The 23,423-nt window shown below is 37.8% G+C and overlaps 1 pseudogene; it reads right to left on the bottom strand.

Annotated features, from left to right (window-relative positions):
- Positions 1–18,121, bottom strand: part of LOC102870227 — a 22,124-nt pseudogene extending 4,003 nt beyond the window's left edge.
- Between the last annotated feature and the right edge of the window lie 5,302 nt (positions 18,122–23,423).

Genomic DNA, 23,423 nt, shown 5'->3' with positions numbered 1-23,423 from the left:
ACGGTTGGCGCAGGATAGAGCAGGGTTTAGGGCTGTTGTGCATAGGGTCGCTATGAGTCACAAACGACTCGACGGCACATAACAACAACAATCTTAAAATAACATATTTGAGGGATCCCATTTCCTAAAAATGTCATTCTCTGACTACCTAGTAGAAAACTCTGTCACCTATATTTTGTACCAAGTCCAATCTAAGAAGATCACAGAACATCTCTCAATAGCCATGAGACATAAACATGGAACAGTTTTTACCAAATATCTTTCTATATAAGTGCCTCAGATTTTTATTCTGTCTCTTATAGGTGGCTGTGTATATCTGACAGATTGTGCATTTAGCTTCACCTTTGATCTCCCATCTGTTCATTTCTTTCTGGTTGATTGAAGAATGAGAACTATTTATGTGACTCCATGTTCCACAGAGAAGTCACATGACAAAGAAGGAATATGTGTTAATGAAAATATTTCAACCTACAGTGCCTTTCCCTGAAAACATTTGAAATCATGCTGTTGATTTGATTCTGCGAAACAATAGAGTGACGAGATGTCATTTTTATCCAGTCTCATATAACCAAAGACCCAAATCATATTGAAAGGGACAGCAAGATTTGGCATATAAAAAAGATTTTTTTTCTGGAGAGCTCTGGTGGCCTAGTGGCAAGGAGCTGCAGCTACAATCTCAGAGGCGAACGGATCGAATCCACCAGATGTTCTGCCGGGTAAGGAGGGACAATCTCCTCCTGTACCAGTCAGATCTGATTTGACGGTACACGCACACAAAAATAATAAAATAAAATTTAAAAAAAATTTTTCTACTATGTAATGCCTTCCTTTTCCACCTGTATTAAACTTCAAATGTCTATCACTGCCTAAAACACTCTTTCATGTTCCATTTCTTGCCTCCTTTGTTTTCAATTTTCCAAACATGTTGTCCTCTTTCTGATTATTTAACTTAACATACATATTTCCATTCTGAGTTCCTCTTACATCCACTTTCATCTACCTAGAATAGATCCTCCTCTGCTCTTTTCATGACTAATTTATCATCTCTCAGATCTGAATTGAGATTTCACTTTCTTCTTTTGTATTGCTTTCTAAAGTTCACTGGTTATTGACTTATGAAGACAATGACATGTTATGTTATCACACAGTAATGAGTTCTATAATGAAATAGCATAGTATCATCATGTATTCTGCCATTAATAACCATAGTTGAGAGTAATTTATATAGCCCATACCACAATTCCTTATCTACGAAATAAGGATGATGATAGAAATAGTGACCTATTCATTGCAAAGACCTTTAATAAAGAACATAAATGGTGACTATACACATGGACTTCATCTGATGCTATGCACAGGAATCAGAACAATTACATCTGTGGAAAGAACGATTGGAGGAATTTGACATCAGCTGTGAAAACTGGGCCAGGTGCTGATGATGAAACAGACCGTCAACTACTCATCTGTAAGTTCAAACTAAAGTTAAAGAAATTAAATCAAACCCATGAGAACCCAAATTTGACATTGAGTCTATCCAACCTAAACTTAAAAACAATCTCAGGAACAGGTTTAAAAACTTAAACATTAATGAATGAAGACCAGATGAGCTGTGGGAGGTTATCTAGAATATCATCCAAGAGGTCATTGACAAATACAAAGGTGGAAGAAAAGATCAAAATGGGTATCAGAAGAGACTATTGATAAGAGCACCAAGAAGCCAATGCAGAGGGAAGAAATCAGGAAGTGAAGGAACTAAAGAGAAGATGTCGAAAGGCAGTACTGGAAGACAAAGTACAGTGTTATAAATACATTCACAAAGAGCTGGAGTAAAAATCAAAAGGGTCAACCTACCTCAGCATTTCTTAAGCTGAAGAAACTGAGAAACAATTGGCCCAGTGGTAAGAATCTTTGTTTTCTTAATATTTTGCTTCAGTTCATATTGAAGACTTCAATCCTTCACCTACTGCAGCAAACACTTTAGGTCCTTCCCAGTTTTGGCAAGCAAGTTTGTGCCATTTGCCTAACACAGGTTATTAATAAGATGTCCTCCAACCCTGTACCACTGTACCACATTCCTCCTTATAGACCCAACCTCCTGAATGATCTGTTCTAAATATGTATTGATAGGCTGTATCCCTGGCATACACTTTTGCTGATTTTGAACATGCACTGTTTCCTTGTCCTGTTCTAACAAGAGCCTCCTGGTCTAAGTACAATTTTTGCATAGCACAACCAAGTGTCTTGGGTTGCGCATTCTTCCCAAAGTCAGTCACAGTTTGTTGTAATCCACACAGTCAAATGCCTTTGAACAGCTAATGAAACACAGACAGATGTTCCTTTAGTACTCTCTGCTTGCATATTTAATTTTAAAATGTGCTTTGTATTCTCTAGCTATCCTTTAAAATCTTCTGTTTATCTCTTTTAACCTCAGCATTTCTTCCTTTTGTTTTGGATTCTCAATGTTTTGGTGCAATTTTCAGAGTTTCTTCTGACATCCATTTTGGTCTTTTCTTTCCCCCACCTTTGCCTTTGTAATTTATGGAATTGATAGGATACAAATTGACATGTTTCAACATGCATCCCCAGACATATTCACCAAACTATGATAAGAAATTTGGAGGACAGATACCTGGACAATTGACTAGAGAAGAATCATATTTGTTACTATTCCATAAAAAAAGGGCAAACTAACAGAATGTGGAACCTACTAAACACTATCATTATTGCATACAAGTATAAGATTATTAAAACACAACTAGAAGAGTACATCAACAGAGAACTGTCTGAAGTTGAGGATGGTCCTCAACAAGATGTATTCACACAGTGATTATACAAATGGGCTCATGTTTGTCAGAGTTGATGAAGATGACACAGGATAGGGAAAGATTCAGGTTTGTTGCTTCTAGGGTCACTATGACGATGGCAAGCTTGCCATGGTCAACTTGATGACGTTTAATGAGAAAAACAAGAAGAAATTATTTAGAAAGTGAAATCAATTATGTCACTTAGCTCGATGTTGTTTTGTCATTGTTACTATTGGGCGGAGTTGAGTTTACTCTGATTCATAGCAACTCTATGTACAAATGAAAAAAAAAAACACAAAATCAACAAACCACAAACCTCTTTCTAATACTGTGTCATCTTCACTGTTTCCGTTGTGCTTAAGAACATCATTCCACTCACTATTTCAACCTGTGCTGTTGAGAATCTTCTCTTTTTCTGATCCTCTATTTTTTTAAAGAAAGGTCCCTTTTGCCAAGGAATGGTCCCTTATGGAAATGTGTCCAAAGAATGTGAAACAAAACTGAAGCATATGTTTCTTTGGTTTTCCTCAGTAATTGTCCTGACTTCCCTGACCACCCCCTTTGTTGTTGTTGTTGTTGTTATGTACCTTCGAGTCACCTGTGACTCATAACGACCCTATGTACAGCAGCTCTAAACTCTGCCTTATGCTGTGCCAATCTCACCACCTCTGACACACCTATCCCTATTACCCCAGTCACTGAATCAATCCATCTCATCAAGAGTCTTCCTCCCCTGAGCCATCATTCCACTCTTCCAAACATGATGTCCCTCTCCAAGGATCAGTCCCTCCTTGAAACATATCTAAAGTACGTCAGACGAAGCTTCAGAATCCTTGACTCCAAGGAACATCTCGACTTCACCGTGTTTGAACCTGTTTGTATTCTTAGCAGTCCATGGTATAGTCAATACTCTTCTCCAACACCACAGCTCAAAGTCCCTATTCCTCCCTTTTTGTGTACCATCTAATCCGATCCAACTGGCACAGGAGGAGATTGCCCTTCCTTCTCCAGTGGAGCATCTGGTGGATTCAATCGCATGTCTTTGGGATTACAGTGCAGCTTCTTGCCACTAGGCCACCAGAGCTCGTAATTGTCCAACCTTTGTACACATATACAGTAAAAATGGTGAGAACTATATATTGAATTGGGATATGTGGTTTAACAGTACTCACAGGAACAGAGTATTGATCTTCTCATTCTTTCACCTTTGTAAACAGCAAAAGGACCTAAAGAGTAGCCCTTCCTGTCATATGATAGAATCATTTTTTTCCCATAAGAAGGTGTAGATGACATAAGTTTCAGAGACTTGAAGAAGGAGGTATTTATAGCCTAGGAGAGATGTACTGGAGTTGAGATCAGTGAAAGTCTCTTCAAGGACATCCTCTTTGGGAATACTTATACTGTTAGAACTGACTTCATTTTGGGTTATACAATGTTAATATTTATGTTAATTTGTTTACGTGCTGGGTTTTTTGTTATTTTTTAAAAGAGTTAATTTTTATTTGTCATTGTAATCCAAAGAATTTACTTTGATAGAGACAAGGTAGTGTCCTGAAAAGACAATAATCTACAGTCTTAAAGACTTCAATGATGAGGTACAAAAAGAAGTGTCAGACATTTTGAATAGATTGAATGTATAATTTCTTTTCTTTCTCAAAATGTTAGAGAGAAACATGCAGAAGACTTTTAAACTAGAAGAAATTTGTCTTAAGAAATTTCTCTACATAAAGCACTTATGAAATTATATCCAAAAATTAAAGATGGATGAAATACAACATTTGCTTTGTAATATGATTTAAAAATATCATAACAGTTCTGAGATAAAAACAATTAGAAAATAAAAAGGAAATAAATCACTTTTCTAAGAAAAAAAGTCATAAGCAGCTGTGCTGTAATCCTGAAGGCATGTGGTTTGAATCCACCATTCGTTCCATGGGAGAAGGATAGACAATCTCTTTCCATTCTAGTAACTGCCTCTGAAAATATGCTTGAGAGTCAGCTGTGTGTCACTTCTGACTTGACAGTACACAACAGCAACAACTTAGTGCAGTAATTATTTGATGTGGCTTCCCTAACCAACAAACTGTTTGCTTTTACTTTTATCATATAGCTGAACAAGACTATATAAATGTAGGAGACTTTTAATCCTACTGTGGAGTTTATCTTTCAATATGACTTTTCTATTGATCATTTGACTTCACCATGTGCATGTACATCCATATATTGAGTTAGCCTATCCACAAGGGTACTAGCCCTGATCGACACAAGGGGTTGGCTAATCTCATCATTAAAGTGACAAATCCAGCAGCAGGATAAATCTGTTTGTTTTCTTAGCAGTCCATGACACCTTCAGAACTCTTCTCCAACACCAAAGTTCAAAAGCATCAATTCTCCTTCTGTCCTCCCTGGTTATAGTACAGCTCTCCGAAGCATAACAAGTGATTGCAAAGTCCATGGCCTATACCAGGTGCACCTTAGTCTCCAGAGACACACCGTTGCTCTTGAGTACTTTAGAGAGGTCCCTAACAACAGACTTTCCCATCACAATACATCTTTTAATTTCCTGGCTGAGGGTGACAAGAGGGTTTTCGGTGGAGCCAAGCTGACTAAAGATGTGAACAATCTCAGTCTCTTCACCATCCATCCTGATGCTGTCAGTTGGTCCAGTGGTGAGAATCTTTGTCTTCTTGACAGTGAGCTTCAATCCATATTGAAGGCTGCAGTCCTTGACCCTCTGTAGCAAGCGCTTCAGGTCCTCCTCAGTTTCAGCAAGCAGGGTTGTGTCATCTGCATAACGCAGATTGTTGATGCATCTTCCACCAATCCTGTTGCCGTATTTCTCCTCAAAAAGCCCAGCCTCCCAGATGATCTGTTTTGTGCAAAGGTTGAAAAGATATGGAGATAGGACACATCCCTGGTGTACACCCTTCCCAATTTTGAACCATGCAGTGTTCCCTTGCTCTGTTCTGATGACTGTCTCTTGGTCCAAGTATAACTTTTGCATTAGAACGATCAAGTGTTCTGGGATTCCGATTCTTCTCAGAGTCAGCCAGTTTGTTATGGTCCACACAGTCAAACGCTTTTGCATAATCAATGAAGCACAGATAGACATTCCTCTGGTACTCCCTGCTTTCAGCCAATATCCATCTGACATTAGCTACAATATCCCTAGTTCCACGACCCCTTCTAAACCTAGCCTGGACTTCTGGCAGTTCTCTGCTTATGTGCTGTTCCAGTCGTTTTTGGATAATCATCAGCAGAATCTTGCTTGTATGGGATTTAGAGCTGCTAAATAATTGGAACCAGAGCTAAGAACTATTGTCCAAATTTGTTGAAGAACTGGGGGGGGGGGTGCAAATTCACAAGATTGAGAATTTTGTAACACTGGCTTAAAGCCACAAGGCTCAAGACTTCAGAGCCTGTGGGCAAATTTCAAAAGCCATCCTGTTTTCTGCTGTTAACTTACATGAATTATAACGTTTTTATTTCCCTAGTATGGTTCTATATAGTCTTAAAGTATTGTGTCAGATTTTGGACCCAGTATAAAATAGTAAGATTGGTGTTGATATGAGTAGAAAGAGGTATGGGAATAGTGGAGACATATCTGACCTCATGAGAATTGGTTTCATTTTATTGATGGCATTGACTGGGTAGTTCCCCTTTGTGAAATTGGTCAATGTCAAATACGCTCCTTGGTTTTTTGTTTGTTGGTTGTTTTTGTTTTTTTGTTTGGTTTTTTTTCACCCACTAAGATAACTAATAATATTTTGTAAACAATGTAAGTAAACTAATTATCATATTTTTAGTAGGAACATGCAGAAAGATGTGTAGATTATTAACAAGGGAATTTATTAGATTTTTCATCCTGCAGGCTTAAATTCAACAGGTTTAGAAGTATGGGATGAGAATTGTGTGACCGTCAAGACAAAATCATTAGAGAATGTAATAAGTCAGAAATTCCTAGACTATATAGAGATCCAGATCCAACCAACAACTGCAGAAACAGAATCAACAGCAATAACAAAGAACCAGAAACTGATTTGTGTCAGAGATGAACTAGAACTGTTGCCCACAAAGCAGCAGTTAGACTCCCGTAGGCTGACTAAGGGAGCAAGAATGAGGGGACACCATAATTGAAAGAAATAAGACTTCTGTAATATTGGTCCAAAGCTGTGAGAAAAACTTTATCAAAGATGAAACTCAGAAAGTCTCAGAAGCTTTCTTGATTGAAGAATTATATCCTTACTGTTTCCAACCAGAATTATATATAACCTGTTATTCTTCTAATGAGGGACCTCTAGCTGTCTAGTGGCAAGAAGCTGCACTGCATTATCAAAGGCATGTGGTTTAAACCCACCAGATGCTCTGCAGAAGAATAGGCAATCTCCTCTTATCTGAGTAACTGCCTCTGCAAACCCACTGGTGAGTAAGCTATGGGTCAGTTCCAACTCTACGGTACATAACAACAATTCCTCTATTAAAACTCATATTGTGGATAGGATCTGTGAGGGGAGTGTGTGTATGTGTGTATGTGTCTATTTTGATGGATTAGTAGATCCAATTTGTGTTAAAATTGATAGAAGAAGGTACAGATACTTAGGGGTATATTTTACCTAATAGGAATATATTTTGTGTCGTTGATATTATAGATGGGACTCTTGCTTGTTGTTGAGGAGTTACAGGATATCAGACAACAGAACCCTCATTCCAGTCACATTGATTTTACACTTCACTGTAATAGCATTTAAGAATAGTTAGTAAACCATTACATTACAAATTTCAAGAATCAATATATAGGCAAATAAGAGCACATTGGTGCAAGGAAAAAAAGAAAAACTAATAGATAAATAAATTTTGTTGCTGTCGATTCCCACGAGTACATAATGACTCAAGGTGTTTCAAGGTATGTAGTAGAATAGTACCTCCTCTGCCACACAACTGACAGAAATATTTGTCTTTGACTCTTGTTTCTTATATAAGAGTAAAGGATTGACTTAAAGGATAGATAATTCCAGTAATGAGATAGAACATAAGATCAATTTCCCCCCCTTTGGTAAGTTAATATATTAAGCATAATATTAAGGCTCTATCGTTCAAAATGTCTTTCCTACACATTAAATTTGACTTTGTCATGGAGATGGGCTGAAATATGTGAATATGGTGTGTTAGGCTATCAACAAGGGTATTGTCTAATTTTACCACTAAACTGAGCAGATTCAGTGGTAGATATTTCCACCAGCAAAAGAGCAGCAGGCATGAAATACATACCATGCAGGGATAGAGATTCTGGTGCCAGTTAGACATTGAGCAGCTAGCTACAGCAGCAACAGAGAACGAGACCTAACAGAAATTGAGTCGACCTTGAGACTCTTACTCTATGGAACCAAACATAAGAGTTTTTGCTCATGGTTTTTGGAGGACTGTAAGGAAGAGTCAGGACAAAGGGCTGTGTAACACTTTGCCGAAAGTCACAAAGCTGAGGTTTCTGTGAGCATATTTCAGATGCTGTTGTGACTAAGTGATTGGATTTGCTGTTAACCCAAATCAAAGCGTTTGACTTCTCTAAAACAAACAAACAAAAAAAAATAAAGAAGAAAGTGTGTAGGAATATTTTTTTTACTTGAGCCTAACAAATATTTCTTTGTCAACATATACAGATATACAAAGACACACATGAGAAAGTCATATGGTTGTTGTTATGTGCTGTTGGATTGCTTGCGATTCATACCGACCCTTTGCACAACAGCTTTAAACCTTGTTCTATCCTGAGCCAATCTGTCTTTGATTCCCCTACTTGGATTACACCAAGTCACTGTGGCATTCCACCTCATCTTGGTTCTTCCTCTTTTGTATTGTCCCTCCATCCTTCCAAACCTGATGTCCTTCTCCTATGACTGATCCCTCCTGGCAACATGCCCAAAGTGAAGCAAGGCTTAAAAATCTTTACCTTTGAGTCACAACTTGGTTCCACCTCCTCTAGGTCACACCTGTTTTCTTGGCAGTCCATGGCATGTTCAATACACTTCTCAAGCACCACAACTCAAAGACATCAATTCTTCTTCTGTCCTTCTTAGTCATTGTCTAGCTGATGCAAAAAATTGTGAAGTCCATGCCCTGGAGCAGGTGAACTTTACTTTCCAGACTGACATTGTTGATTTTTAGAACTTTAGCGAGGTCCCTGACAGCAGATTTTCCTAATACAATTCTTCTGTGTATTTCCTGACTGCTGATGTCAAGTGTAACTTTATTACAAAATAAAATCTGTTCATCAATATGCTTTGTTAAAAATGAATAGTGATGCTATATACTGGAAGAAAACATTTTCAGAACATGTAATTATGATAAGACAGATTATTCATGAAGACTTTTCTAGTCATTTTGGGTATAACTAACCATGTGTCTGGGCAGAATTATACAAATATTGTATAATTATCATGGTAAACCAGGTGGATTAGATAGCTTACTCTTATAGGGCCGAATAAACTTGCTATTATAACAGCTACGTCATTTGGGCTGCTGTTCTTAGGTCCTGTCAAGTTGATTACTTCTCACAGTGACCTTATGAACAACAGAGCTGAATTTTGTCCTATCTTGCACTATACTCACAATCTCCACTATGCTCAAGTCAACTGTTGTAGTCACCGTGTCAAACCATCTAGTTATGGGTCGTCTTCTCTCTTGCTGACCTTCTAACTTTCCCTGTATCATGTAATTTTTCAAAGACTAGGTCTTCCCTGACAATAGGCCACAAAGAATAAGATTCACAATCGTTACCACTAGTAGCACTCTGATTACACTTCCACCAAGACTCTCTCATGCAAATAAGATGTTTAGATCACTATATAGGGAGCAATCAGTTTTGCTATCCTACTCTGCTTAAACTGAATAGACTGAAAAATAAAACCAAAATGTAACTATTACCAAGAAAGAAGAAGCAGAAAGTTCAGTGCATCCTTTGGGCCTAAAATTCCTGCTCAGGTTAGAGTGAGACCAAGACATAGCAGTGGTGGTGGTGGCAGTAGTGGCAGCAGCAAAGGTAAGAAATCAGAGTCAAAGTAGAACTACATCTGTCAACTCATGGAACAAGGAACAAAACCCTTAGCATTATTGGCAGAGGAGGGAGAGTACAAAACTGGTAGAACTAAGAAAACTCTGTAATAATCTCCTATAGGGAGGGTAGAGTCCAAACTCAAGAACTCTTAAGGATCAGAGAAAGATCACTGGCAGCAAGACTGAGAGGCTGTCTGATTGAAGAATTGATTCCTACATTAATTGTAACGTATTACTTCCCTGCTACATCCCATAACCCTGGTTATTGGACTCAACAGTAAAAGAGAACTGTCAAAGGGAGTTAGTGTTGTCTTTGTTGTAAATAAGTGTGAGGTGCAGAGAGTATGCCTGACCTCACTGGAAAAAAAAATTGAGCTGTTGATTTTCTTGATGGAGACTCTTCTTTGTTGTAGAATGAGTGGAGGTTAAAGCCTGCCATCTTCACACTGACTACACTGTTATACATATTTTTGTAGATATATCATGGACTCCTAGGAGAACATACAGGTTCATCCCAGAGAGAGTGATACCAGGCTCTTCCTTGGAGTCAAGGATTCTGAGGCTTCTTCTGACATACTTTGGGCATGTTGCAAGGATGGACCAGTCCTTGGAGAAGGATGTCATGCTTGGGAGGGTGGAGGGACAGCGCAAAAGAGGAAGGCCCTGGATGAGATTTATTGACTCAGTAACTGGTATAATGGGAGTATGTGTATGAGAGACAAGAAGGTTGGTTCAAGATAGAATAAGGTTCAGAGCTGTGGTACACAGGGTCACTGTTAGTCACAGGAGACTTGACACCACACAACAACAAAAATGTAAGAATTTATATCTAAAGGGATCTCTGGTGGCCTAGTGGCAAGAAGCTGCACTGCAATCTCAGAGGCACATGGTTTGAATCCACCAGATATTTTGGTGTAGAAGGAGGGGGATTCTCCTCTTGTACCAGTCAGATCCAATTCAACAGTACGCACAGGTGTGTGCGCTCTCACACACACAAAATATTAAAAAAAGAAAAAAGAAACATAATTTATATCTAGGATGTATATTTTTTTTTCCCATTGCAGAAGGGGGGGAATCAACAAAATGGAAAAAACAAAAAATTTATTTAACGATGATATACAAATGGCCAATGAACACATAGAAAGGTACATGGTATCATTATTATAACTAGTTCATAGTGATGGTCTGTATCAATCATCAGCTTTCAATTGGTGCTTGAGTTCTGCATCAAAGACTTTTTGTCTGCAACATAGTCAAACAAAATCACTGTTGTTGAGTCAGTTCAGACACATTGTAAATCCCCATTGGGCTTCTGAAGGTGTCGATCTTTTTAAGCAGACATCCCTTTTTCTTTTTCCAGTGGAGTAAGCGGGGGATTCAAATGCTGACCAGTTGTTCAGCCGTCCAACACTTAACCTAATACGCCACCACACCTTTAATATAGTAATGTAGTGTCCAATCTGCTGTACACTAATTACTTTTTGAAGAATGTTTTAGTGGTCTAAGTGGTAAGGAATTGTGCTGTCAACCAAAGGCAAGTGGTTTGAATTCATTAGCAGCTTCATGACAGAAAACCAGGCAATCTCCTCCTGTACAGTTTACAACCTCTGAAAACCTACTGGAGAGACACCTATGAGTTGATTCTGACCCCAAGACAATGAACAACAATGAAGAATAGCAGTCATTTTAAAATATAGTGAATCTGTTTAGGAACTCTTGTGGAACAGTGAAAAAAAAACACACTTATCAGGTTGCTAACTGAAAGGCCATCCATTTGATCTTACCAGTTACTTCACATAAGAAAGACAGACTATCTCTTTCTGAAAAGATTATCAGCCTTGAAAAGTTGATAGAAGGTTATTATGAGTTGGAGCCAACAGCCGAGTAGTGAGTTTAGGGGTATTTGTTTTGTTTGTATTTGATTTGTTTGGGTATCTGATTACACTTTTAGGATAAAATCTGTATTTTCTTGTTTATAGTGTAATGGATGAGTGCATGAGTGTGTCTGTGGGTACCCCTGTTCACACAAAACCTTACACATAGGCCGATTATGCATAGAGCTCCAAGCAGTCCTAGATATGTTTGAGTATAAATGTAAATTTGATAGCTTGTTTAAACTCTATTTGTTTTAACAAGAACTTTTTTGAACCCCAAGATTTTGCAAATTAAATAAATCTATTAGGCTGTCTCAGCAAGTTTACTTTCTAAGGAAATGACGGGCTTGATTAGTCAGTATGCCCTTTATCTCTAAAGTTCTTATTTGTCTACCATTTCATAGCAAGCAATTCTGATGAATGGTGCAATTAACCTTTCCGTTATTAAAACAATTAATTGCAAAAATTAAAGACATGACAGGGACAAAATATTAATGCATAAATTATTAGGTTCAGAAATTATAATTATTAATCCATGTTCAGTAATTGTGGCACAAACAATGAACAAATTGTACGCTAAAATCTGTGATAAAATTTATTGCTTTTCACTGCTTCTCATAGACAAAGAAGTACATATTTTATGTTGAGCATAAAGGCTAAATGAGAATTGGTATAAGCAAAATATTACCATCAAACAAAATATGACAGTAAATAATGAAGCCTGATTAACTAATAAGTAGAGAAACCTATATATACAAAGAGATGTGCATGCTTTCTATTGTTTTGTTTTTTAAGCAACTATGTTGAGAATAAATACTAATGATGCTTTAACATATTCTTAACAAATACAAGATTTTTTCCAGGATTTTCCTTTTATTGCATTTTATAGTTACAGAATATGATATGATCAGAATGAATTGACCACTAGTGATCTAAAAATCAGACGATTAAAGGAAAATTTCCAAAAACACGTCTTCTTAATTTCTTTAAATTTCAGGTATGAGTATTTTAAAATACAAATACTAACATCTGTTATTATTTTTAGAACATTTTTGAAATATACGAGGAAGCACATTTATATGTAAAGTGTTATAAAATGTGAATTGCTGTCATAATTTCATCGAACTAGTGGATTCAAGTTAGAAGCAGGAGTAGCATGCACTTCTAAACAACATGCCTCTGGAAACCTTATGAACTTTGATAAATGTCGATATTTATAGAAAGGCTTCAGGCCTTGTGTTCATAGAGTTGCTATGCGTTGTGCTCGACCCGATGGCAATCAACAGCAACAACAACATTGGATTCAAGGGAATCTTCTATTCTTCATTGCCCATATTGTTAGTCAGTATATACATGAGGCTACGGAGAACTTGAAATGTGACCTTTGTGACAGAGAAACTTAATTTTTTGTTTTAGTTATTTTTTTATTAATTTGATCTTAAAGAATTACTTTTACTACATTCTTTGTAAACTTGTTCCTTATACTAGACAGGAATTCTTAAGCTTAATGCCAAGGGGAAAAAAATCACTGATTAGGCCATAACAAGTAAAAGACATTATGATCATATTTAAAAGGACACGCACCAAGCAATGTACTATTCTCTTTCCACACCATTTGTGATTATTTTATATCTAAAGAATGTCTGACTCATGGCAAATTCCATTTTCCCCCTTAGTCTCCTGTTCATATTCTCATTTACATCATGAAATTTTTGTCATAAATCCCATTATTCATTTTCACATGATAAGATGGAAGGAATATACTGAGTCATTATATAGAAAGGAATTGACAGATACAGAGGAATTTAAAGAAATAACATATGAGCAAGAGCCTATGGTGATGAAGGAAGAAGTTCAAGCTGCTTTAAAGGAAATAGCAAAAAATAAGGCCCCAGGAATAGATGGTATACCAATTGAAGTATTTCAGATAACAGATGTTGCCCTGGATGTGCTCACCAAGTTGTGCCAAGAAATCTGGAGAAAAACCACTTGGCCAACTGACTGGAAGAGATCTATATTTGTTCCCATTCCAAAGAAAGGTGACCCAACTGAGTGTGAAAACTACAGAACAGTGTCATTGATTTCACATGCAAGCAAGATTCTGCTGAAGATCATCCAAAAATGACTAGAACAGCACATCAGCAGAGAACTGCCGGAAGTCCAGGCTCGGTTTAGAAGGGGTCGTGGTACTAGGGATATGGTTGCTGATGTTAGATGGGTCTTGGCTGAAAGTAGAGAATACCAGAAGAATGTCTATCTGTGTTTCATTGATTATGCAAAGGCATTTGACTGTGTGGATCATAACAAACTGTGGCTGACTCTGAGAAGAATGGGAATCCCAGAACATTTAATTGTGCTAATATGAAACCTATACTTGGACCAAGAGGCAGTAGTCAGAACAGAGCAGGGTAACACTGCATGGTTCAAAATAGGGAAGAGCGTACGCCAGGGATGCATCCTGTCTCCATACCTTTTCAACATGTATGCAGAGCAGATTATCCGAGAGGCTGGGCTCTATGAGGAGAATTGTGGCATCAGGATTGGTGGAAGGTCTATTAACAATCTGCGTTATGCAGATGACACAACCCTGCTTGCTGAAACTGAGGAGGACTTCATGCACTTGCTGCGAAGGGTCAAGGACTGCAGCCTTCAGTATGGACTGAGGCTCAGTGTCAAGAAGACAAAGATTCTCACCACTCGACCAATTGGCAGCGTCAGGATCGATGACGAAGAGATTGAGAGTGTTCATAGCTTCAGTTTGCTCGGCTCCACAGTCAACACTCTTGGCACCAGCAGTCAGGAAATCAAAAAGCGTATCGCGATGGGAAAGTCTGCTGTTAGGGACCTCTCTAAAGTACTCAGGAGTAACAGTGTCTCTCTGGAGACTAAGGTGCGCCTGATACAGGCCATGGTATTTGCAATCGCTTATTATGCATCAGAGAGTTGGACAATGACGAGGGAGGACAGAAGGAGAGTGGATGCTTTTGAGTTGTGGTGCTGGAGAAGGGTACTGAATGTACCCTGGACTGCCAGGAAAACAAACAGATTTATCTTGGAGAGGATTAAACCAAGCTACTCCTTGGAGGCAAGGATTCTGTGGCTTCGTCTGACATACTTTGGACATGTTGCCAGGAGTGACGGATCCTTGGAGAGGGACATCATGCTTGGGACGGTTGAGGGACAGCGCAGGAGGGGAAGACCCTCTATGAGATGGATTGATTCGGTGACTGGGGTAATCGGGATGGGTGTGTCAGAGGCGGTGCAGTTGGCGCAGGATAGAGCAGGGTTTAGGGCTGTTGTGCATAGGGTCACTATGAGTCGGAAACGACTCGACGGCACATAACAACAACAACAAGGATACTTTAGTACATAAAGACTTAGTTTGGAAAATTTCATAAAAATTCTGAATTTGAAACTCATTTCTATGTAGGAGGCAAATTATAATGCAAACTAATGTAAGAGAAACAGCTATTTGCTATAGTAGTATTTATACAAACAATTTGTGTCTAATTTTGAGATAGTTCAAAGTTATGAGGAAATTTTACCATAATATCATTTGATGATTTATTGAGTTAAAAGAAAATAGAATAAAAAAAAGTATTTTGGTCAAAGTGTGTAGTAGGAAATATAATAGACTATCAACATAACTTTGATAGTTAAAAGGGCTGTTTTATTGATGGACTTTCTTTTTAAGTTTGGTGATATGTGGACAGATAGATAAGAAGCACCACATGGAATTTTTTTTTATTATCTGAATAAATAATTTATATTTTAGAGTTATTTTTGTAGTTATCTATCTACCATCAAGCAGAAGCATACTTATAGCTGATCCTCCAGTGAGTTTTCAGAGTCTGTAAATCTTGTCGAAAGAGATTGTAAATCTTTCTTCTTTGCAGAAGTTAGTGAATTCAAATGGCCTATCTTTAGACTGGCCATGCAACTTTTTTTCAAACAGGTGACCATCAGTGTGTTCTTGGAGAAAGTTAATCGCTTGAAAAGAGATTGCTCATTCTTTTCCTATGGAGCACCTAGTAGAATCAAACTGTGTGCCTTTGGGATTGCAGTGCAGCTTCTTAACCACTAAGCCACCAGAGCTCTTAAAATGTATAAAATTAAGGGATGAAAATATATATTAACTTTTCATTTTTTAATAACTTCATAAAATGAAACTAATTGCCATATAGGTGTTCATGACAATCATACGTTTGTAAAATAGAATTGCTCCTTTGTCTTGTCAAGGTTGTGCATTTTCTTAAGCAGAAAAATAGCCTTTTCTTCCCAGGAGACTCCACGTAGCCAACCTTTTATCTAGTAACTGAATCCTTATCTATTGATACCACCCAAAGACTTTTCCATAATATTCACTTGCTTTCAGCACATGTGTGCTAACTGAAAAGATTATTACTATTTGTGAATATATTCATATTTTTCTTTCATTCTTCTAGTAGGAAATATGTAAAATATTCAAGGCAATTTATCAGGTAGATCAAAGCCACCTAAATTAATAAAAGGGAATATTCAACAGTCACCATAGGTTGCATATGCAAATGACAAAATTTTGTTTCAGACAAAAATTATTAATTTACTTATGCTGTCCTTTTTTGATGTGTGATCAAAACTAGTTGTTATTCATTTCTTTAATTTGGATGAAATTTGGGTAGAGGGGCAAGTTAGAACAGGTGGAATGTGGATTGCCTTTTATTTAATGAAAATTACTCAGACAGAGGAAAGCTTTGATATGTCAGACCTGGTGGAACTCAATGCTAAAAAAGAACATTTATTTTCTGTTTTTGAAGGAGGGCAAATTAGGAGGGTTTTCTTTTAAACCAGACAGACCATTATAAAGGACAAGAATTAATGAGTGACATCATTAAGCAGATTTTTAAATAGTAGAAGAAAGTCTGGTGGCTTAGTGGTCAGGAGCTGAGCTGCCAAGCCAAAGACTGGTGGTTCAAATCCACCAGCTTCTCCATGGGAGAAAAATGAACAGTCTCTTCCTGTGTTAATTATTGCCTCTGAAAATTAGCTGGAAGTTTAGCTATTACTCAGTTCTGACACAATGACACAAAAAAATTAAAAAACCCTCATATTTCAGTTATTAAAGACAAACCATCTATTTACTTAACAACAAGATTTTTTGTACTACAGTATTTAGAAAGAGAAAGATTAAAGCAACTGAAACCATCAAAATTATCCCTTCTTTGAGATAGTTCCAACTTGCTTGCAAGCAGTAAAACTCAAATACTATTATGCACAAATATAAGAAAACACATAAGTTTATAAAAATGAAAACATTTTAAACATTTCAAAAAAGCATTTTTAAGTAAGTTTTTAATCTATTTCACCCTTATCACAAACTGAAATGACATCAGTCAACCTTTTCCTCCAGTGGATTACTTTATATCACTTTTTCTAGCCATTACCTTTTTATTCTTATCACACGGCTGTGAAGGACTATGCAAATGATAGGAGATTGTGGTCCATCAAAAGAATTGGATATACTTCTAATAATGTACGTAAAACAGATTATATGCATAAATTGTGCTTGGAGATTAGTCAATTTTATCATCTCATCTAGTTTAAATAGAGCTAATCTGAGGTAGAAAACAGGGATATCACTACCACTAGAAAGGAAGAAGAGAGATCTGGTAGCCTAATAAGTAAAAGAGTTGTGCTGGCAACCCAGAGGAATAGGCTTTAAATCCACCACCTCCTCCATGAGAGAAAGAGAGATGATTTTTCTTGCAATTACAACCTTTGAAAATCCACTGGAGGGCTGGAGTCTGTTCCAACCCAAAGTCATTTAATCGCTGTAAGAGCATGAAGAAAGACGGAATCTCTGGTGGTCTAGTAGGTAAGTAAGGAGTTAGTCTGCCAACCCAAAGAAATGCAGTTCAAAACACCATTTGTTTAGAGGGGTTACAATGGACAATCTCTTCCCATGTGAATTATATAGTCTTAGAAAATGCACTGGAGGGTCAAATATGAATCAGTTCTGACTTGATAAAATGGGCTTACTGACAATGAGAGAGAAAAGAAAAAAGAAAAAAAACCAACACACAAAACAGGAACACAGTTACCTAGTGCTTAGCAACAGAAATACCTTAAGCGATTTACTTTAATAAATATAAATTTATTCTCTTATTGTTTGTTGTTATTTTTTACTATCCTTATAGCTCATAGCTTACTTTCCAGCATGTTTTCAGAGACAATAAATTGCACAGAGAAGGTTGTCAATTCTTCTCCCAAGAAGCAGCTGGTGGATTTGAAGAGCGTGCCTTTGGCATTGTGGTGCAGCTTCTTACTACAGGGGTCCAGGCCTAGACAAAGTCCTTCTTTCTTTGTTAGTCCTAGCGGGGGGCACTTGATCCCTTCAGAATCTGTATGTCTCATGTTTCTTGATTATCTCCATGTGTCTTGGTATCCTCTAGGGTCAAGAGATCTCCTAGTGCTAGGACCTGAGTCCAAAAGGAAGCAGCACTCCTGGCAATTATTTTTTGGCCTACAGTCACCACCTGATTCCTAATCCTTTAACATTTTGTGTAATAAAGGCTAAATGAGGAGGAATTTGGCATCAGGATTGGAGGAAGATTCATCAATAACCTGCGCTATACAGATGACACAACCCTGCTTGCTAGAACTGAGGAAGACCTGAAGAGCTTGCTGCAGAAGGTCAAGGACTGCAGTCTTCAATATGGATTGAAGCTCAACATCAAGCAAACAAAGATTCTTACTACTGGGCCAATTGGCAGCATCATTATGGATGGTGAAGAGATTGATTGTTCACAGTTTTAGAATGCTTGGTTCCACAGTCAACACTCTTGGCACCAGCATCCAGGAAATCAAGAGATGAATTGCATTGAGAAATTCAGCTATAAGGGACCTCTTCAGAGTACTGAAGAGCAATAACATCAGGCTGAAGACTAAGATGTTCCTGGTCTGGCACATAGTCTTTGCAATTGTGTGCTAAGCATCAGAGAGCTGGACAGTGACTAGGGATGATAGAAAGAGAATTGAAGCCTTTGAGCTGTGGTGCTGGAGAAGAGTGTTGAATATATCACGGATTGCTAGGAGAACAAACAAGTTTGTCCTGGAGAGGGTGAAACAAGGCTGTTTCTTGGAGGAAAGGATTCTGAAGCATTGTCTTACATACTTTGGGCAAGTTGCAAGGAGGGACATCATATTTGGGTGAGTAGAGGGACAGCACAAATGAGGAAATCCCTTTTTGAGATGGATCGATTCAATGATTGGGATAATGGGAATAGGTGTGTCAGAGAAAGTGATGTTGGCACAGGATAGAACAGGGTTTAGGGCTCTTGTATATTGGGTCACTATGAGTCGCAAGCGACTTGATGACACATAACAACAACAAAGTTATTACAGGTCATAAGAAACTTCACTTATATTGGATCATAGCTGAGACAGGGACATTTTACCCTCAATCAATTTACAACTCTTTTATTTATCGGATCACAGCGGGTTCTTAAATCATTTTAAAATTACATCATCTTACACATGTATTTTGGGAGTACAAGGTTCAATCTATGACAGTGTCCTTTTTGACTTGAGATTTTCACATAAGTAGAGATGGCAAGACAGTAGAGAAAGCATCAGAGACAATAGTTGTAGGAAAGGATGTGAGATTGATGTGAGGCAGAGCTAAGGACTGACTCCAAGAGAGAAGACCTAAGTATTTGGTGATGGAGTAAATGACTTAAGGCACTTGTCCAGGGAGTTGGGTTTGCTGTCTTGATGAGTTATAATAAAGTGCACTTGAGCTTAGTCTTTCTGGCAGAATCAGGATGGTTCCTAATGAATAAAGCTAAAGAGTTCTGCAACATTTACCTGTGTAGGGAAGGTAGATCCATAGAAGCCAGGACCAGAGTCAGACAGAGAGGTCTTTTTGCACATCTGTGGAGAGCCTATGTTGCTTGAAGAATGAGCTGAGCTGTATGCTGAAAGTTCCTAACGTTAAATTGTAGCATATTTCTTCTCTGATAAACCTATAGTTGTAATTATCACCTGTGAATTCTGTGATCATTGAAACAAATTATTGAAACTATTTAAAAAGGCAGGGTGTCAGTAGCATGGCTGGATTCCAGGTGGGGCAGTGGTCTGGAACAGCCTGATTCTACTGAGGTTTGATCTTGTTTTCAGGTGAGACATAGGTCATTGTTTATCAGCCATTGGGAGGAAATTGATTATATTCAGTCCCCTATTTAAAAAGGCATTTGGTTATAATTATTTTTGGTCAAACATTCTTCTAAGTGGTATAGCACTGGTCTGTCCATTTGCTGTACTGAGGTAACTCATGGTTGCTGTGATGCTAAATGCTGTGACACTGATGCATCATATGTGATAATGGTTACCCATGGTGGACAGTGTTTGGTGAACTCTCCAATTAAAACAAGCTTGGAAGCAGGAGTAGTATCCACTTCTGAAAAAGATTGTCTGCAGAAACTCTCTGAACTTGGAGAAACAACGAAAGTTACACAAGTATTCAGGTCTTTTGTTCATAGGATTACTATGAGTCAACTACAACTCGACGGTACTTAACAACAACATAGAGAAATAAATGGAAAAAAATAAGACTCCAGGAATAGATGGTATACCAATTGACATATTTCAGTTAACAGATGCTGCCCTGGACGTGCTCACCAAGTTGTGCCAAGAAATCTGGAGAATGACCACTTGGCCAACTGACTGGAAGAGATCGATATTTGTTCCTATCCCAAAGAAAGGTGACCCAACAGAATGTGGAAATTACAGAACAATCTCACTGATTTCACATGCAAGCAAGGTTTTACTGAAGATTAGCCAAAAACGACTGGATCAGCACATCAACAGAGAACTGCCAGAAGTTCAGGCTGGGTTTAGAAGGGGTCGTGGTACTAGTGATATTGTAGCTGATGTTAGATGGATCTTGGCTGAAAGCAGGGAATACCAGAGGAATGTCTATCTGTGTTTCATTGACTATGTAAGCCTTTGACTGTGTAGATCATAACAAACTGTGGCTGACTCTGAGAAGAATGGGAATCCCAGAACACTTGATCGTTCTAAAGCGAAACTTATACTTGGACCAGGAGGCAGTCATCAGAACAGAGCAAGGGAACACTGCATGGTTCAAAACTGGGAAGGGCGTACACCAGGGATGCATCCTATATCCATACCTTTTCAACTTTTATGCAGAACAGATTATTAAGGAGGCTGGGCTCTATGAGGAGAAATGTGGGGTCAAGATTGGTGGACGATTTGTCAACAATCTATGCTTTGTGGATGACACAACCCTGCTTGCTGAAACTGAAGAAGACCTGAACCACCTGCTGCAGAGTGTCAAGGACTGTAGCCTACAATATGTATTGAGGCTCAATGTCAAGAAGACAAAGATGCTCACCACTGGACCAATTGGCAGCATCAGCATGGATGGTGAAGAGATTGAGATTGTACACAGCTTTAGTTTGCTTGGCTCCATAGTCAACAGTCTTGGCACCAGCAGCCAGAAAATTCAAAGGCACATTGCCATGGGAAAGTCTGCTTAGGGACCTCTCCAAAGTACTGAAGAGCAATGGTGTCTCTCTGGAGACTAAGGTGCGTCTGATACAGGCCATGGTCTTCGCAATCACTTGTTATGCATCAGAGAGTTAGACAATGACCAAGGAGGATAGAAGGAGAATTGATGCCTTTGAGCTGTGGTTCTGGAGAAGAGTATTGAGAATACCATGGACTGCTAGGAAAACAAACAGATTTGTCCTGGAAAGGGTTAAACCGGGTGGCTCCTTGGAGGCAAGGATTCTGAGGCTCCGTCTAACATACTTTGGACATGTTGTGAGGAGAGACCGGTCCTTGGAGGGAGACATCATGCTTGGGAGGGTGGAGAGACGGCGCAGGAGAGGAAGGTCCTCTATGAGGTGGATTGATTCAGTGACTGGGATAATTGGGATGGGAGTGTCAGAGACAGTGCCATTGGCACAGTACAGAGCGGAGTGTAGAGCTGTTGTACATAGGGTCGCTATGAGTCGCAAGCGACTCTACGGCACATAATAACAACAACAACAGCATAGAAATCATGATTGATATCAGAATTATTAGAAAGAAGAAGAGCATAGGAACATGTATGAGCTTATAGGAATTGTCTTTGTGCTTCTGATGTTGTTAAAGGGGTTCTTTCCCAGCTTTAAGTTAATTGAGATCAGAGTGACATACTCCACATCAATTGTAGAGTTTTGTAAACTTTTTAATGTTGCCTTTAATGAAAGGATAATTTTTAAATGGAACAAAATTAGTGGAATACCCTGATATTTTGGAAGGCTATCGCTTTCATTGCCATTAAGTTGAAACCAACTACTAGCTTACCCACTAAGGGTTTTCAGAGGCTGTTAATCACACAAGATGAGACTGTCTATTTTTCTTCCTCAGCACAACACATAGACTTGAATTAGGTTGACAGCTTAACTGCTCACCCAATAGACCACCAGTGCTCAGAAAAAATGTAGAGTATTTAAACTTAAATAAAATGTTGTTGTTTTTGTGTACAATAGAGTCAGAACCAACCCATAGTTGACTCTCCAATAGTTTTTTATAGACAATACATTGCACAGGAGGAGACTGCCTATCTTTGTCCTGTGAAGCAGCTGGTAGATTCAAACCGTGTACATTTTCACTTACAGCACAATTCTTCACTACCAATCCACCAGAGCTCCATCAATAAAATAGATACATGTGAGGATAGGGACTAGAATTACTTAATTTTAAACTTTAGTGACAATTCTAAAATTCATTTGGAAAAAGTTGAAGTCACTGTGTTTGATCAATTAACAATTTCTTCTAGGCACGGTAGTGAATTACTATATTGCTGTCATAATAGGAATAACCTCAAGGAAGTAGGTTGAAATAGTAACTGCAACAATGGGCTTAAGCATGGCCGAGATCAAGAGGAAAATGAAGGCAGGATAAGTGCGTGATCTTTTTTTCACAGGGTAACTGTGAGGCATGGGTGACTCAAAGGAATCAATGGCACTAACCATCATGTTATTCTCTTTCACTCAAGGTTTCTGACATGATTTAAAAAAAAAGCAAGCAACCAATAAATATTTGCAATGTCATTCCTACTTTTAAAGTTAATATAATATCATTACACCACAGGAAATTTCTTCAGAATTTTCATTCTACTTTCCAAGTCAATTACAGTTGATTAAGTTTTTATTTTTTATGTAAGTTTTCATTTTCTTTTATTTATATGAAATTTTTATAATTAGAAAGTGAATAGGAATTAATACCAAAACCTTTTAAACTACATTTTGGTACTATACTTCTCAAATATTAATAAAAGGTGTTAAGATATTTTTCTAATTATTATCTATGTATATTGTTTATAACATCTATATAGTCCAGGAAAAGATCAAATATATGTCAATTTACTAATATTAGACAAATATTATTAGATGTTTTCATTTGTAATATCACTCATAAGAAAACATATACTAAAAATTTCAAAGAACAAAGACATTCATTGCATGCAATAGTTGTAAAGTATTTCATAGATAGCATTCCACCAATACATAATCTTGTTTTATTGTGAAATGTTATAATATTATGCCCTTTTATGAAGTACAGTTTACTAGAGCGTGAAAAGAAGAAGGCAGGAGGCCAAAAACTGGAACAGGCAATTACATAATGAAAGTTATTTTTCTCATTT

This window comes from Elephantulus edwardii, unplaced genomic scaffold (assembly GCF_000299155.1).
Source record: "Elephantulus edwardii isolate Elephantulus edwardi_28Jun2011 unplaced genomic scaffold, EleEdw1.0 scaffold00033, whole genome shotgun sequence".
NCBI lineage: Eukaryota > Metazoa > Chordata > Mammalia > Macroscelidea > Macroscelididae > Elephantulus > Elephantulus edwardii.
The sequence above is the reverse complement of the archived record's forward strand: the minus strand, read 5'-3'. Positions and strand labels throughout refer to the sequence as shown.